Raw genomic sequence first — 15,090 nt, 5'->3', positions numbered from 1 at the left:
AGACAGTTTTTTCCACATTATTTTGTATAAATGATGTTGGTTTTGATATGATGATTCTATATAATTTTTATTCAGTAACGATATTAATTTACAGCAGTCATGAAGCTGTGTTTATGTAGAGTGTTTTAGTATATTCATTTTTTGTTTGGATTCATGGGCAGACTTCCACAAGACGTAGAGGCCTGTGTGTGTGTGTGTATGTGATTTTTCAATGTATTTTTAGTTTTGAATTATGTGTTGAATTTAATATTTATGACTGATATCAAACCACAAACCATATATTCTGCACTTTATCTTCTCCTATACTAGCACAGGTATGTCAGTGATACTTTTACTGAATACATAAACTCCATTCATCTGAACATTAAATTCATAATTGAATGTTAAAATAGCAATCAGTGAATGTTTCATAACTAACATTATTAAATTCAACACACAATTCAAAACCAAAATTCCCATGAAAAATTGCCCACAGAGGTCTTTACATCCCTTGGAATTCTGCCCACAAATCCAAATAAAAAATCAGTAATAAACCTCGTAAATACAGCTTAAGTCTTTAATCAACTGGCTGTGTAGATAAAGAAGTCAACTTTATAAAGCAATCCTTCATTCACAATAATGAATTTCCACCAACTATTGCTCAAAATATTTCACACAACTACCACAACAAAAACTTCAAACTCGTGAATAAAATTGACACCATACAACAACATTACACTACAGTTTAACATTTATCTCTGAAATCAGTTCAAATGTAATTCACACTTGAGGAAAACTTGCTATAATACTTCTGTTGACTTAAAGCTTACTCGAAAATCTGGCCCAAAATGATGTTCTTACAAAATAAAACTTAGGTTTAATCACAAAGTATCAATGTTGTTTCTAAAATAGTGTGTAATGAGTGTCCAGAATTCTATATTAAAGAAACCAAAGAAAATTTGAGACAATATTCATCAAACATAATAAAAAAAATCCTCCCATGTTTACCACCATTGCAACTCGAAAAGTACAATTTATCTTTACAAACATTATAGACACATTCTGTGGTTACTGGCATAACTGATATAGATTGACCTGTCTATATAGTATTTTTAGTTATAGCATTTGAAAAAACTGAAGAGAAAAACACATATATAAAACTCAAGTTTTAAGAATGATAACGTTAGAAATCTGTTAATTTAGAAGGTGATTTATTTAATAACGTTTCAAACATAAGCCCTTCATCAACTGTTGTTTACATATACAGTTGTGAACCAAAGTACATTAAAATATTTAGTTAGTAATCTACATATGTATTAAAGGGAGAACATAGTATGAGGTGCTGTAGAACAAGAAATAAAGATACATATAAAAGTGGAAACATAGGTAAAGTCTAATTTAAAAGTATTACCTAGAATTATTAAATAAAATTCAACAAGTACAAATAAATAGAGTTATATATAAAAAACTAAAGTATGCGTAAACTATGGATTGGAAATGCATAACAGGGTGAGAATTATTACAGAAATGAAGGTTTTCATGTCAGCCAAATGAAAAAGATTCTTAATGTGTGAATAAGTTGCTGCTCTTTGCATTTGTTCAGGCAGTGAACAATTAGTGCAGACCTCAAGTGACTATTTTAAGATTTGACAAATTATGCTTGTTGTTGTAAAAGTAATTTGGAATCAAAATGTTAAAATTCATACTGATTATATACCTTCTATGTTTATGAAATCTATTGCAAATTTTGCAGTCCTCACTAATGTGCAGTAGATTACAAAGGTTTCAAAAAAAATGACAGATTCTGATGCATAGATAAAAGGCTTATATTGTGAAAAAACATCTGATGCCAATAATTAATAATTAAACTAGAGATCATTTATGTTTAGCAGCTATATGTTCAATAATTCTTAGTGAACTGTCAAGTTTTAAATCTCGGGAAGGAAAAGAAATTGGTAGTGTAGGATGATAATATGAACTTTAGATGGTAGGTTTAGTTCTTGACAAATTTGTAGTGTTAATACTTTGAAGTTACATACTTAAGTTTTATCATCAGTTATGGGTAGATGGAAAAGTGGTATTAGATAACATTTATCAGCTTCAGTTATAAAGAATTACAAACCCTAGATTACAGTGACATCTCCTATGTCACCATATTTTATTACAATATCAGTTCTTGATTTTAAGTTTGATAGCATTACAAAAAATGTTTTGTGTTAAATTATATTTGTTTGAAAAGTATGTAAATTTTCTTTATGACAAAACATTAGGTATGACTAGTTAGGTTTAGGCAAATATCTCCAGAACATCAAATTTCTGTTTATTGAATATTATTGCAAAGCTTGTTGAATTCAAATAACAAACATAAAAGATAATTTATTATTTATTAAATAAAGGAAACTTGTTTATAAATGGATTTCAACCAAGAATATTGTTAGCAAAATATTGTGATCTCTCCTGACCTAATGTCATTTTGATAAATCTTTTGTTAACTTTTGCAATGTTTTTAACAGTTAGTAACCACAAGTGGCTATTATTGCAGGCAGTATAAAAAAAAAGTATGTGTTGATGAATATCAAACAAGTTGAAATTGACTAGATATGTATGATGAAGTTTTCCAATCAACAATTTAAAAAATTGTATTCAAGTACAAAATTATATAATTATTTTAAATTTTTAAAATGTTCACAAAATGAGTTTAAACATTTCACATTATAAAAATGATAGAAGAAACTAAGACAAATTATGTGATTTTTAAAGCAAAAACTAAATACTATATACCAAGTTTTTCTTAACCTTTTTGCAATTTGGTTGAGTATGGTTGGTGGGAAAAGGAAAAAATGAACAAGTGTCAATGATTCTTTTTCTTTTGTTGTTCTGAAAGTTTTAATGTCATAATGCCCAAGTATTGTGGGTAAATTATGTTTAAATATAGTTAGAAAATAATAGATTTAATATATGTTTGGTACAATTTTATAACAGAATAAGGTTTAAAAACGTACTAAATGATACAAAAGTTTTAAACAATTTGATAAGTCTTACCTTTCTAGCTGGTTTTAGTGTGCATCACTGATATCACAGGTTGTTGATCATGTTTTGCGCAGCATTACAGTTGTACAGGATGTAATTCTCTACATCAAATCTGTGTAATTTAGAGAGGTTTCAGTTTTAAGATTAGAAGAGTGTGTAGGATCTAAGAGAATAAAAAGTGAGACTTTTCAACACCCTTTATTAATTTGAAAACTAGTACTGTTTCTCTCAACTGCAGAACATACTGAGTTATAATTTCCTTAAAGTTAGGATTAAAATGACTAAATCTTTGTAAATTACTATGATAAGTAATGTAAAAATTGTTTTCATTCTAAATGATGCTCAAGTTTTGAATTGGAATAAGATCATTATTTGCAAACACTTTATTAATGTTGTGCATTACTGATGAGGTAACTTGTCATGTAATTAAGATGACACATGTTCTTCTTATGAATTCACTGTATTTAATAATAGCATTTTAGAAGTTAGTTTCCTGTTGGTATGAAGGAAATTTAAAAACATGAAGAGAAGAAAAAAAAAACAACCAAATATGCCATGGACAGATCTCATATTGAAGAAGGTATGTGGACTATAATTTCAAATTTACTACATCTCTCTCCTTGAAATGTGACAGTTTTTATGAATATGTACAAATCTGTTGTACATAAAAATATCAAATGTGTTACCAAAGTACTCATGCTTAAGATGTGTGTGTGAATTGTCATCTCAGTCTGACTCAGATTCTGACAAGTCATAATGCAAGATGATCATGTGAAAAGTAATGATAATTTTATCCATAGTGCAGTTTGCATATTGTATTTGTATAACTTAGGTGCATGTCTGCAACTTCTTTCAGTATCCTTGTATATCTATTTCCTCTCCTCTACCACAAACTGTCTCTGAATCTGCATTATAGGGTAAAATAAATAGTTAGTAATGCACTTCATTTACATAATAGCTTGTTGAATGACACTATGTAAATGATTGTGGCATGTGCTCATGTGCCCACCACTAATGCATAATGGGCTTAGTTAATAGGTGATTATGTATGTTAATGTTACAGTATTCTAGTTTCACATTTTATGCAGAAGTAGCCTAGTTGATAGCAGCTTGTATTATTGAAGTTCATGGTGTAATTTCATTGAATGTTTGAAAAAAATTGCTAATTTCACTTTTTAACCTTTGTAACATTGGTAGCATAAAATGCTTTGGTTTTTTCCATTTTAAAGAAATGCTTTATAACTGAAACGTTTATTTTCATGTTTGTAGTACTAAAATTTGCAGTTCCTAAGTGTTACCTAATATATTTTTACTTCAAACAAAAAAATATTACTGATTGCCTATGTTGCAAAGAAAGAAATTTAGAAAAATATATTTTGTGAATACCAATGAATTTTATAGCCTTTTTGTTTTCTTGTAAAAAGAAACTTTCTTGTATGTTCCTAATAATGTGATGTAACTGGACCTGAATTTTTTAAATATTATTTGTGGAATATGTAATATCCTACTAGCATATCATCCTCAATAAACCAAGTAAACATTACTAACACCTGACTACTCAGATGTTATACAGTTGTAATTTTATCAATAAAAGAAATAGAAATGATAGTTAATATATAAAATTTTGTGAACATAAGTAATGATACATCGCATAACAATGGAACCCGGTAGATACAAAATAAAATCTAATAAAGGATAAGTATTGATAATTTACACATTTGTTGTTTGTTTTTATAGTGTGGAACATTTCAACAATTTATAAATAAAGGAAATGTTTATTTTCAGAGAATTGTGTTACTGAATTTTATTTTTTTGCAATATATATATATAATGTTCAAATTTTCCATTTGTGAATAATATTTTTCAACTTAAGTAAAAGATAAATGTTGGAGAAAGATACTTTTTTTAGCATTTTACTTTACTTAGAAATTGTTTTTAATTTCTAGCCATTAGTATTTTAGGAGAAAGTAAATTATCTCAATTATATTAGTATGTATAAATAAATCAACACATCAGTTTGTACATAGTGTTTACCACAATAGGTATGTCTTAAAGTCATATCACTTTGTGATATATAAATATATCTTGGCTTCTTTCTCAAACTTGATGTATTTGTGTTTTCAATTAACTTTAAGATGCCTTGCAGTACACAAAAACAAAACTTATACAAAATTAACAACAATTAATATATTAAACATGTAAAGTTGTCTGATAACTACCACGTTCCTTTTCTGTCCATTTGTTGATTTTTTGTTTGTCATGAAAATATTGGATTTTCTTAAAGCTAATTATTTGATAACTATTCATTTGAAAAGCAATATATTTAAAGTAATAAATTTAACATCGCATATGTTAAACCTTTCTCTTTGCTGTAATATTTTTGATAAAATATATTTTTATATTTATGTTTTTATACCGTAATAAATTTAACATCACATACGTTAAACCTTTCTCTTTGCTGTAATATTTTTGATAATATATATTTTCATATTTATGTTTTTATATCCATTTAATTTCATAACCTATTTTAGAAATTTCACAAGAAAGTGGAAGACAAGATTTTATATTGCATACTGTAATAAATACATATGAATATTTCAAAGAATCTGAGTTGTCTTCATTTTTTCTTGCAATGTTTGTTTAATTTACATCTGTAAAATAATTTGTAACAAGTTATGTACTAGTTATTTTCATCTTCTAGTTTAAACTGTAATGATGTAACTTGGATTTATGAAGGGGTTAAATCAGGAAAAATGTGTATTCAATATCTAAGTAAGATACAAGTTTTATATTTTTAATTTTATCACTAAAAGTAAATGAATACGATAGTTAATATCTAAATTTTATAGACATAAGTAGTTAATACTGTGTTGTCTAATAATAGAACCTGGTATTTACAAAAAATTATCTAATTGATAAATATTGACTATTTACACTTTAGTTGTGTTTTTTTTTATTCTGTGGAACGTTTAAACAATTTATAAGTAAAGGAAAAGTTTTATTTACAGAGAACTGTGCTACTGTTTGTTTTGTTGAGTTGTGTTTTTTTGCTGTGTTCAAATTTTCCATTTGTAAGTATATTTTTCCAACTTAAATAAAAATGTAGGAGAATGATACCTTTTGGCATTGCAAAAATGTTATTGCCAATTTTTAAGGCAATAGTTTAGGACAAGTTTTGTTTCGTAACTCAGTAAGAGTCATACTTTGCCTGTATAGTTCATTTATCGATCTAATAACTAATGATTATTTTGTTTTTATAACAAAAGTGTTTAAGTACTTATTTTAAAGCCAATAGTGTCTATAAATACACCTAGAATTTATGAAGGAATTAAATAAAGAAAAATGAATAATCATTTTCCAAGTAAGATATAATTTTACACCTTTAATGATCTTTTAAGAAGAAAAAAATGTTAGTTACTAATAAGCAAAAGAAAACATGCAATTGAATTTATAAGATGGAAAAGCTCTGAGGTAGTCTAATTTAGAATGAACATAAAACTACAAGTTGAACCAAAAATTTTGTAATAACATTTTATAACCTGTATCTTTCCTGTTGCCTTAAATTAGTATTATTATATCATTGCATCTCATAGGTTGTAGAAAATCGTAGACCATGGTTGCAACATATATAACATCGATCACGCGAGCGCAAGTCAGACAACGTTAAGTTAGGGAACGCGATGTTAAATTACGTGATTGTTAGTTTAGCTATAATGGGGTGTATTTAAGTTTCACACTTGTAATAAAGGAGAACAACGTTTCGACCTTTCTAGGTCATCTTCAGGTCAAAACGTTGTTCTCTGCCTAATTAGTAAAAGTATTAATACCTATACCAGCAGGGGCGTAGATCCTGGGGAAGATGGGTGGGGTACATCCCCCCTTCATTTGAGGTGGGGGTATGATGCATACAATCATCCCCCCCCTACAGTTTGGTCTGTTGAATTATTTTATTGCATCACAGGCCTACAAATTGTGTGTTTGTTCTTGTGATTCTCGTGTTCTTACCAATCGAATTACATAATTAGGTCTAGATGTAGGCTTTTTTCAGTAGCCGAAATGTATATCTTTAATATAGGCGTCCTTCTAAGCTTTTCGATCTAAGTGATAGTTCGTAAGTATCAGTCAGTAGGCCTAAGTGTACATGTAAGTATCGTGGCAACAAGATTACTCTGTAACTGCATGTTTATAGCTTTCAGGTTCACGTAGTCAGAGATTACCAATTTACAAATTGAACAGTCCACATAAGTGGTTGCAAAAATCATCCCCCCCCCCATCGGGTGTAAAACTGAGTAAACACACAAGCGTTGAAGTTACTTTCTTTAAGCTGAAGAAACTGTTCAAACAAATCTGAGGTTTAGAAGCAAATTTAAAAGACTTGTGGAAAATCAGAGTAACACGATTTTTGTTGTGTTTTTCTGCAAATGAAACTGTAGCAGCAAGGGGAGGAGAGATCAAACTGGAAGAGTTTAAAGATTTAGTACTGGCGCCGGCCTGGCATGGCCTAGCGCGTTAAGGCGTGCGCTTCGTAATCTGAGGGTCGCGGGTTCGCGCCAAATATGCTCGCCCTCCCAGCCGTGGGGGCGTTATAAAGTTACGGTCAATCCCACTATTTGTTGGTAAAAGAGTTGGCGGTAGGTGGTGATGACTAGCTGCCTTCCATCTAGTCTTACACTGCTAAATTAGGGACGGCTAGCACAGATAGCCCTCGAGTAGCTTTGTGCGAAATTCCAAAAAACAAACAAACACAAACAGTACTGGCGCCTTCTTGCTGTACAGGAAGGTAGTGTTTGTAGCTCATAGTGAGAAATGTAGCAACTATCTTTTTCTCTGTAGATGTGTTGTGTAGTCGTCTCTCAACATCTGACGTTCTAACTTGTCCACATGATTATGTGAATTGTATCAAGTAATATTAATTGACGTGAACGAGTTTGACAGCTAAGAAAGTCTGCCATGTAACAGGAGAGGTGTTTCAATAAATAAGATTGTGAAAGAATGGATGTACTAGATAAAGACAAGATCTGTAGCTTTGGTGCTAGCGGCACAGAAATCTCTTGGTTTCAACTGAATATGACCTCATCTTGTGATCTGCTGAGTTAAGAGGCACATGAAAGTGCGTAGTACACATCAATAAGCTGAATCCATACAGTACTGGTGAATTGGCTTGTTCAAGATCAGATGAAGATGAAACCACTAATTTTTCCCATTACAACCATGAAGATGAGGAAGAAAGAGCTGAGAGTATTTATCTTGCTATTCAGAATGAGATAGGCGATGAAGCACAGGATCTAGAAGACAGACTTGGCTCTGATGACTCACAGAATCGACACCAGTGATTTTGAATTGATATTACTGGGATTAAATATAATCAACAATAGATATAATGATCATAAGGTTAAACATCCAATGAATCAATGAAAGTAGTGATCTTTGCTTTGTAAGCTATCGTGAGAAATTCACCATATAATAAAACATTGTGATTTCCATGAAACTTGGATGGTTAGTTCTAGAATATATATAATGCCTGGTACATCACTAATTTGTACAACTGTAGATGATAGTCAAGAATCAGAAAACGCGGTTAACACTGAGTTGTGTTTCTGGTTTTCTAAGCTATTGGGTAAAACTGTACGTACTATATTATATTATTACCAATAAACCATCTGAAGTTAGAATAGTTCGTTGATTGCAGAATTAATAGGCTTTGTAGCCTTAACTTTACTATCTATAGAGTAGAGTTTCAGTTTAAAAGATCTCCATTGGGTATTAAATGATTGTTGCTCATTTAACACAGTTTAAGATGGCTCATTTCAGTATAAGTAATGGCTAGTTTATTAAATGTTACGCTATTGAAAAGCATAGCTATGATTTAAAAAACATAATTAAAAAGGCTATGAAGCTATTGCTTTCTAAGTTAGTGTCATTTTTAGGAAGTGAAACGTAGGAGACGTTTTATGAGAATCATATACCTAATATAGCTGAGTAGCAAGACCTCCACTAAGAATGCCTCATAATCTTTGCTAATTTTTTTATTGCTGGTTCATTTAGAAAAAACGGTTCAAGGGTAAGCCTGGAAGTTAACAATGGTAAAAATTGGCTTTCGATGCATTTGGTTGGCACAGCACGGATAAGCCATTGTGTAATTTTGCATTTAAAAGAAATACCTTGAAAAACTTTTCCACATACAGTGATGGTGTTATTTAGAGTGTATGTTGATATATGTATATTATGGTGCCAGCAGAAATAACCAGTTCTGACGTATGATAACTTCAGATTTAAAGTCTTAGTTCAACTAAAACCAGTCAGTAATTATTTGTTTTTTGAAGCCTAAAAAAATGAAAACGAGTTTTATAACTCTCACATGTCAGCACTTTATTAAATAGACAGTAGCTTTGGAAAGTAACCCAGGAGAGTTATGAAGTAATTTGAGTGAAGCTGGAGGTAGTGTATTGAAAGTTACTGATGTGTAATGGGCATTAATGTATAAAGCCCCACAAATATGTGAAGGAACACTATATGAAGTCATTCTTGAGTGTGTATAACATGAATGAATCAGTTATATAATGGCCATATTTGTTAAGTCATATCTGAAAAGAAACAAAAACCATTTGGCGAGTATAAATTATTTACATATTGATTTTATTTATGGTAATACCTGTTGTATATATTTCTGTACTTCAGTTTTCTTTTTATTTTGGTTATTAAGTGATTATTTTGTATCTCTATTGGTTTATGCTTAGTTATTAAAAGTGTCATGGTAAGTTTAAACAATCAGTATTTGAAAGGTCTCATGATTATAATTTTAGGTGTATCTGGAAGAATTTATCTGATATATGTATTTACATAGTTAAAAACTAAAACTAAATTACGTGCTGATGAAACCAGTGTGATTTGTTTACTTGTATTTAGCAGCAAATGGTTTATTTTAATGTGTGGTTGATGTAGTAATAAAATATTAAAGCCTACAAATATACTACGTTTTATAATACACTTAAGTATATATACGTGTTCCTTGATTTTTAACCTTTTAATATTAGTAAGTGATATTTTGTATCAGTGATTTATGAAATGTCTGAAGTGACGTGAAAACTGTACAAAGTGCAGGTATCGTAACTTCGTTTCTAGCTGTGCAACCGGAAACTTTCTGAGATCTGTTGACTGTCCTTGTTCAAGGAAATTTTGATTTTTATGGAATTAAATTATATCAATAATCATATTATAAAGGGTCTTCTTTTATTTTTGTATAACACTTTGTAGATTTAATTTTGCAATTTGTTGAAATACGTTTAATTTTTGTTTGGTGTTCTGGGGAGCTGTAACACAATTGTGATCATTATTAAAAATATTTCTTTTAGTTTGTTTGCTTGCTTTTGTGTTAAACGTTTTTGTTTTGCTTCGTTGTTTAAGGACCTATGTGTTTTCCTTTGTTAAAAGGTTTCAATTAAGAAATGTATTTCTTTGTTAAAGGGTTTTTTTATTTTACGTGAAAGGATATTTTTGTAAATTTTGATAATGTTATAGTTTTGTTCTTTTCATTTATGTGATGTAGAAGTATTTTGATTTCAGGTGAGAAATAATCAACGCATTCCTGTAACAATGTTTATTTAAAGTTTATTGATTGTAAAATTAAAGTTAATCGTTGGCTTCAGAACAAACTATATTTCATAGAACTATATTATTCTTGTTCTGTTTATATATGTAGGGTTCATATCACAAGTGATCGAAAAATCTGTTATGTTGAGTTTATTCTAAGATGCCTTTCTTCTTTTAACTTTCTCTGAGTGGATAATACCTGTTCCGTATGGGAAGGATATTGCCCAGTACTAAATTGCGTAAGGATGGCGACAGCAGTGTTTGTTTGTTTGTTTTGAATTTCGTGCAAAGCTACACGAGAGCTATCTGCGCTAGCCGTCCCTAATTTAACAGTGTAAGACCAGAGGGAAGGTAGCTAGTCATCATAACCCACCGCCAGGAGTGTCCTTCAGTAATTGTTTAAGTAATACCTAGAGATTACAGCCCTTGTAACTGCATTGAGAATGACTAGTAACGTTGTAGCTCTTACTGGGCTCGGTAAGTCGAAATTTCTTGCACACTAAAGGAGATGCGTTTATTAAATATACGCCAAAATACGATTTGAGTTGGTCTAGTTGGGATGAGAGAAAGAATTAACAACTGAAGGTATTCAGGCAAGAGAGACAGTCTGTGATGTTCAACCCACACATACTGTGTTTGTGTTTAGTGTATAATAACGATTGCTAGTTTTGATTTACACTTCATAACATACCACAATGTTTTGGGACAGTGAGGGACCGATTGGCCCATTTCGGCTGTCCCATTTTTTAAACAAAGCTGAAATAATTACATAAATAAACCTAAAAGAATCTGAAAGACATTCCTTATCATACATATGTTTAAACTCTCTTAAATTTACTGTCTCCACAACATCCATCGGATTACCCCTACTCTGCCAAAATTAATAGGTCAACTTCTCCTCATATAGCAACTTTTCCTTCTAGTAACCATCCTCCAAATCCTTTCCAATAATTCAATGTTTTTCCTAAAGTAAAGTACTCAAGACTAAATGTAATACCCCAAATGTGTTCAAGCTGAAAATATAACCTCTTTAAACTTGTATTCAGTATTTCTGTAAATACAGCGTGAACTCCTATTTGCTCTACCTCTAGCAACGGCATACTCTTTGGATAGCTGTTAAGGTTATTCCCATACAAATTATACTTATAATTCAAATTTTGATAAACCACTTGCATTTAATATAATTAAAACCCATGTGCCGGTTATTTGCTCAACTCTCCAAATAATCCCAATTCTTTTGTAAAACAGCAGCATACTTATCACACCTAGCACCTTTGTATTTAGACTTTGTATTTATATAAGAAGTATGTCTTGTTTTTATTTTTAATTTTGCGCAAAACTACACGAGGGCTATCTGCGCTAGCCGTCCCTAATTTAGCAGTGTAAGACTAGAGGGAAGGCAGCTAGTCATTACTACCCATAGCCAACTCTTGGGCCACTCTCTTACCAACGAATAGTGGGATTAACCGTCATATTATAACGCCCCCACGGCTGAAATGGTGTGACGGGTATTCGAACCCGCGATCCTCGGCTTACGAGTCGACTGTCTTAACCACCTGGCCATGCTGAGCCATTTGATATCTTCAACGAAACTTTTATTATACGGTGAACTAGTTTGATATATTTGTAAAGCTAATTCAGTTTCACTTTTTTGCTATATCATGCAATAACGTGCCTTAACCATAAAATTATTATTTATTATTAATGCTTTCGTTTGTTTTTAAAATGCCTTTATTTGTTAATTTTGTGTCCAATGAAAATTTATTTGGTAAGTCAACTAGTTTTTATTTACAATTATGATTTTTTTTTTCTTTTAACGGTCCCTTGTGGACAAATCTATTTTAAACTCGTGTAATTTAAGAATATGATGAAGATTATAACCGTGGGTGTTAGTGACTGAAGGTGAGGTTTATTATTCGTCTTAATATTACGTTTATTACAATTATAACTTAATTTAATGCTATAATATAACTTTAAAATTTGTTTTGGTTCGTTGTTAACTTAGTGTGGCTTACAAACAAGGTTTATTTTAATTTTACAATTCTTACTAAGAAAAAGCCACCCTTGTTGCGCTCGTGATTTAGATTTATGTTGTATCAACATAGTATTTGGCAGAAATGTTTATTTGTGGTACTGGTTTATAATACTAGCTCGTGAAAAAAAGCCTGTAATTATTTTAGCATATTAGTCATTTTCTAGTTTCCATGACATCTTTACCATAGTTTTTAGATCACAGAACAGAAAAACCCCTGATTTTCAAAAGTTTCCATCTTTATTTTTAAAACGGAGAACAATAAACACATTTCCAAAATAAACACCTAGATAGAACTATATCAATAGTATAAGTATAATCTAAATAATTTTCATAATTTTAATTGTAAATAAACTCGAAAGACAAATTTGATACAACTAATACTAAATTTTTGAAGAACTTTGTTTCTTGTATCTATGTGCAGTTGTACAAATCAGTATGAAAAACGAAATGAATCATTATGCAACCATTTTGCTGTCATTATAAACGATGAAGAGTCGAGTCTATCCTTCGAGCAGGTATTATTGCTAGTTCATGCTGAAGGCTATTGGGTCTGGAGTCTTTTCTGGAATTGTTTGACAGTTCTACAACTAGACACTTATACTTGACCTTCATAATGTTTACTATCCATCAGAAAAAAGATTTTATTGAAACAGAAGTTTAAAAAATGAGTCATAATTACAGCATTACATCTCAGAGTAGATTTTATTGAAATATTTCTCTGTAGATGCAGTTATCAAAGGAAGTCTTGCTTTTATGTTCCAACAGTCATGACATTTTCACTAAAAACAAACTTTTTTTTTCATTGTTTTGTTTAATACTTTTTTGTAATTTTTGTTGGTTAAATATCAAACATGCATTTTTATGGAATTTCACTTGTTTTATTTATTGCTTAGTTATAAAAAGTCTGCCTAGTTATAAAAAAATACTACCCAGTTATCATTGGTGATGATTGGTTCAGCAGTTTCTGAGATCCCGAGTTTTGGACATATCTATCACAAGCTCCATTATAATAAGATATACACGAAGGAAGAACTATTTAAAGCATAGTAAACATGATTGAGCTGGGCTAAATTTTCTATATATGGTTAAACACCTTCAGGATTATGTAAACAAACAATATGGTTTTGTGTTTCCATGAGAGAGTCAAGAGTATACTGTCAATTTGACAGATTTGAATGGTTTAATTATTAAAACCCAGTAAATATGCTTGTGCTGGGCTGGCTTTAATGTATGGTACTATACACTTCATTAACTTTTGTTGCTAGTGAAATGTGTTAGGGGTCAGTGCTTGGGCATTTTCTTTTATTTAAAATTTTGGTAAGGACATAATTTGTAAAATATATAATTTGTTCATTATGTTGAACTCCTGGGTTTCTAGCCTTATTAAAGATGTTATTACAGAATGACTTAGTTCAGCTTGTAAATTGGACAGATGTTTGTAAATTATTGTTAATTGTAATTATAGTAAGTGAAAGGTAACACATATGGGTCATCATTATTTGGATTGCATGTTTTATACAGATAAGAACACAATAGTGTGACTGAAGAAAAGGATACTTACATAGTGGCAAATAAGCCACTCAAGCCATAAAAGTGTGTTCTGTTGCTAGCAGAATATTGCATACAGTTTTGGTTTCTTTTTGATAAAAGGATATTGGAAGGAATTCAAAGGTCTCCTAAGATGATTCGAAGGAAAGGGTTACCTTGTAGGGTTATTTAAGATTTTTCTTAAAAGAAAAAAAGGCAAAAGTTTAGAAGATTATACAATGAATCATCATGATAAAGATCTAATTTCTTTGTGGTATATTCTAAAGACTGTATAACAAAAGGAAACAGCATTAAAGTTTGGGAGACTGGCCAGGTTCTAGGTAAGACTGTTTTTGATAAGATTATTGGTTTATGGAATAAAATCCCATGACAGTAATAAAGGTTATTAGTTTGTAAGAGCTCAAGAGTGGAATAGGTGATTTTCTGAAAAATGAAGGATTTGATTTACAATAAAAAGGCATAATGATACTTGAAATAAACAATATGGTTTACTTGTAACAAAAGGAGACACTGATAATGTTTCAGAATTGTACAGATTTCATCTTCATTAACAAAATCAAAATAAAGGAATTACAGTGTACATCATTTCTAAGTAAATAACTAAAATACATTGCTTCCATAATGATAATTTAATCAAAACTAAAACATAGAAAGGGAAGAAGTAACAAATAAAAAATACTGTACATATTAACAAATGTGTAATTTGAAATAATACATTTAGTGTTCATCTGTATACCAATATAGTGAAAAGAAAAGACACAAACCTGTATTATTAAGTGTCACTATCTTTTACGAGGTCTACACCAATCTGTAACTTCTGGTTAGAGAAACTTTCCACATCAAACAACTTTCACCAACACTGAATAACATGGAGTTTTTGTTAAAATTTACACATTTTGTTAATATGT

The 15,090-nt window shown here is 30.4% G+C and overlaps 1 protein-coding gene and 1 long non-coding RNA gene across 3 annotated transcripts in view; one reads left to right on the top strand and one right to left on the bottom strand.

Annotated features, from left to right (window-relative positions):
• Positions 1 to 15,090, bottom strand: part of LOC143243281 (anoctamin-4-like) — a 423,249-nt gene that overhangs the window by 367,869 nt on the left and 40,290 nt on the right. The window lies entirely within an intron of this gene.
• The window catches only part of LOC143242649 (uncharacterized), a 38,349-nt gene continuing 35,711 nt past the window's right edge, over positions 12,453 to 15,090 (top strand). For both annotated transcript variants that reach the window (XR_013023036.1, XR_013023037.1), the window contains exon 1: positions 12,453 to 12,501. This is a non-coding gene — a long non-coding RNA (uncharacterized LOC143242649). The remainder of the gene's footprint in view (positions 12,502 to 15,090) is intronic.

Source organism: Tachypleus tridentatus, unplaced genomic scaffold (assembly GCF_004210375.1).
Source record: "Tachypleus tridentatus isolate NWPU-2018 unplaced genomic scaffold, ASM421037v1 Hic_cluster_2, whole genome shotgun sequence".
Classification (NCBI taxonomy): domain Eukaryota; kingdom Metazoa; phylum Arthropoda; class Merostomata; order Xiphosura; family Limulidae; genus Tachypleus; species Tachypleus tridentatus.
This window is presented reverse-complemented; position numbering and strand designations above follow the sequence as displayed.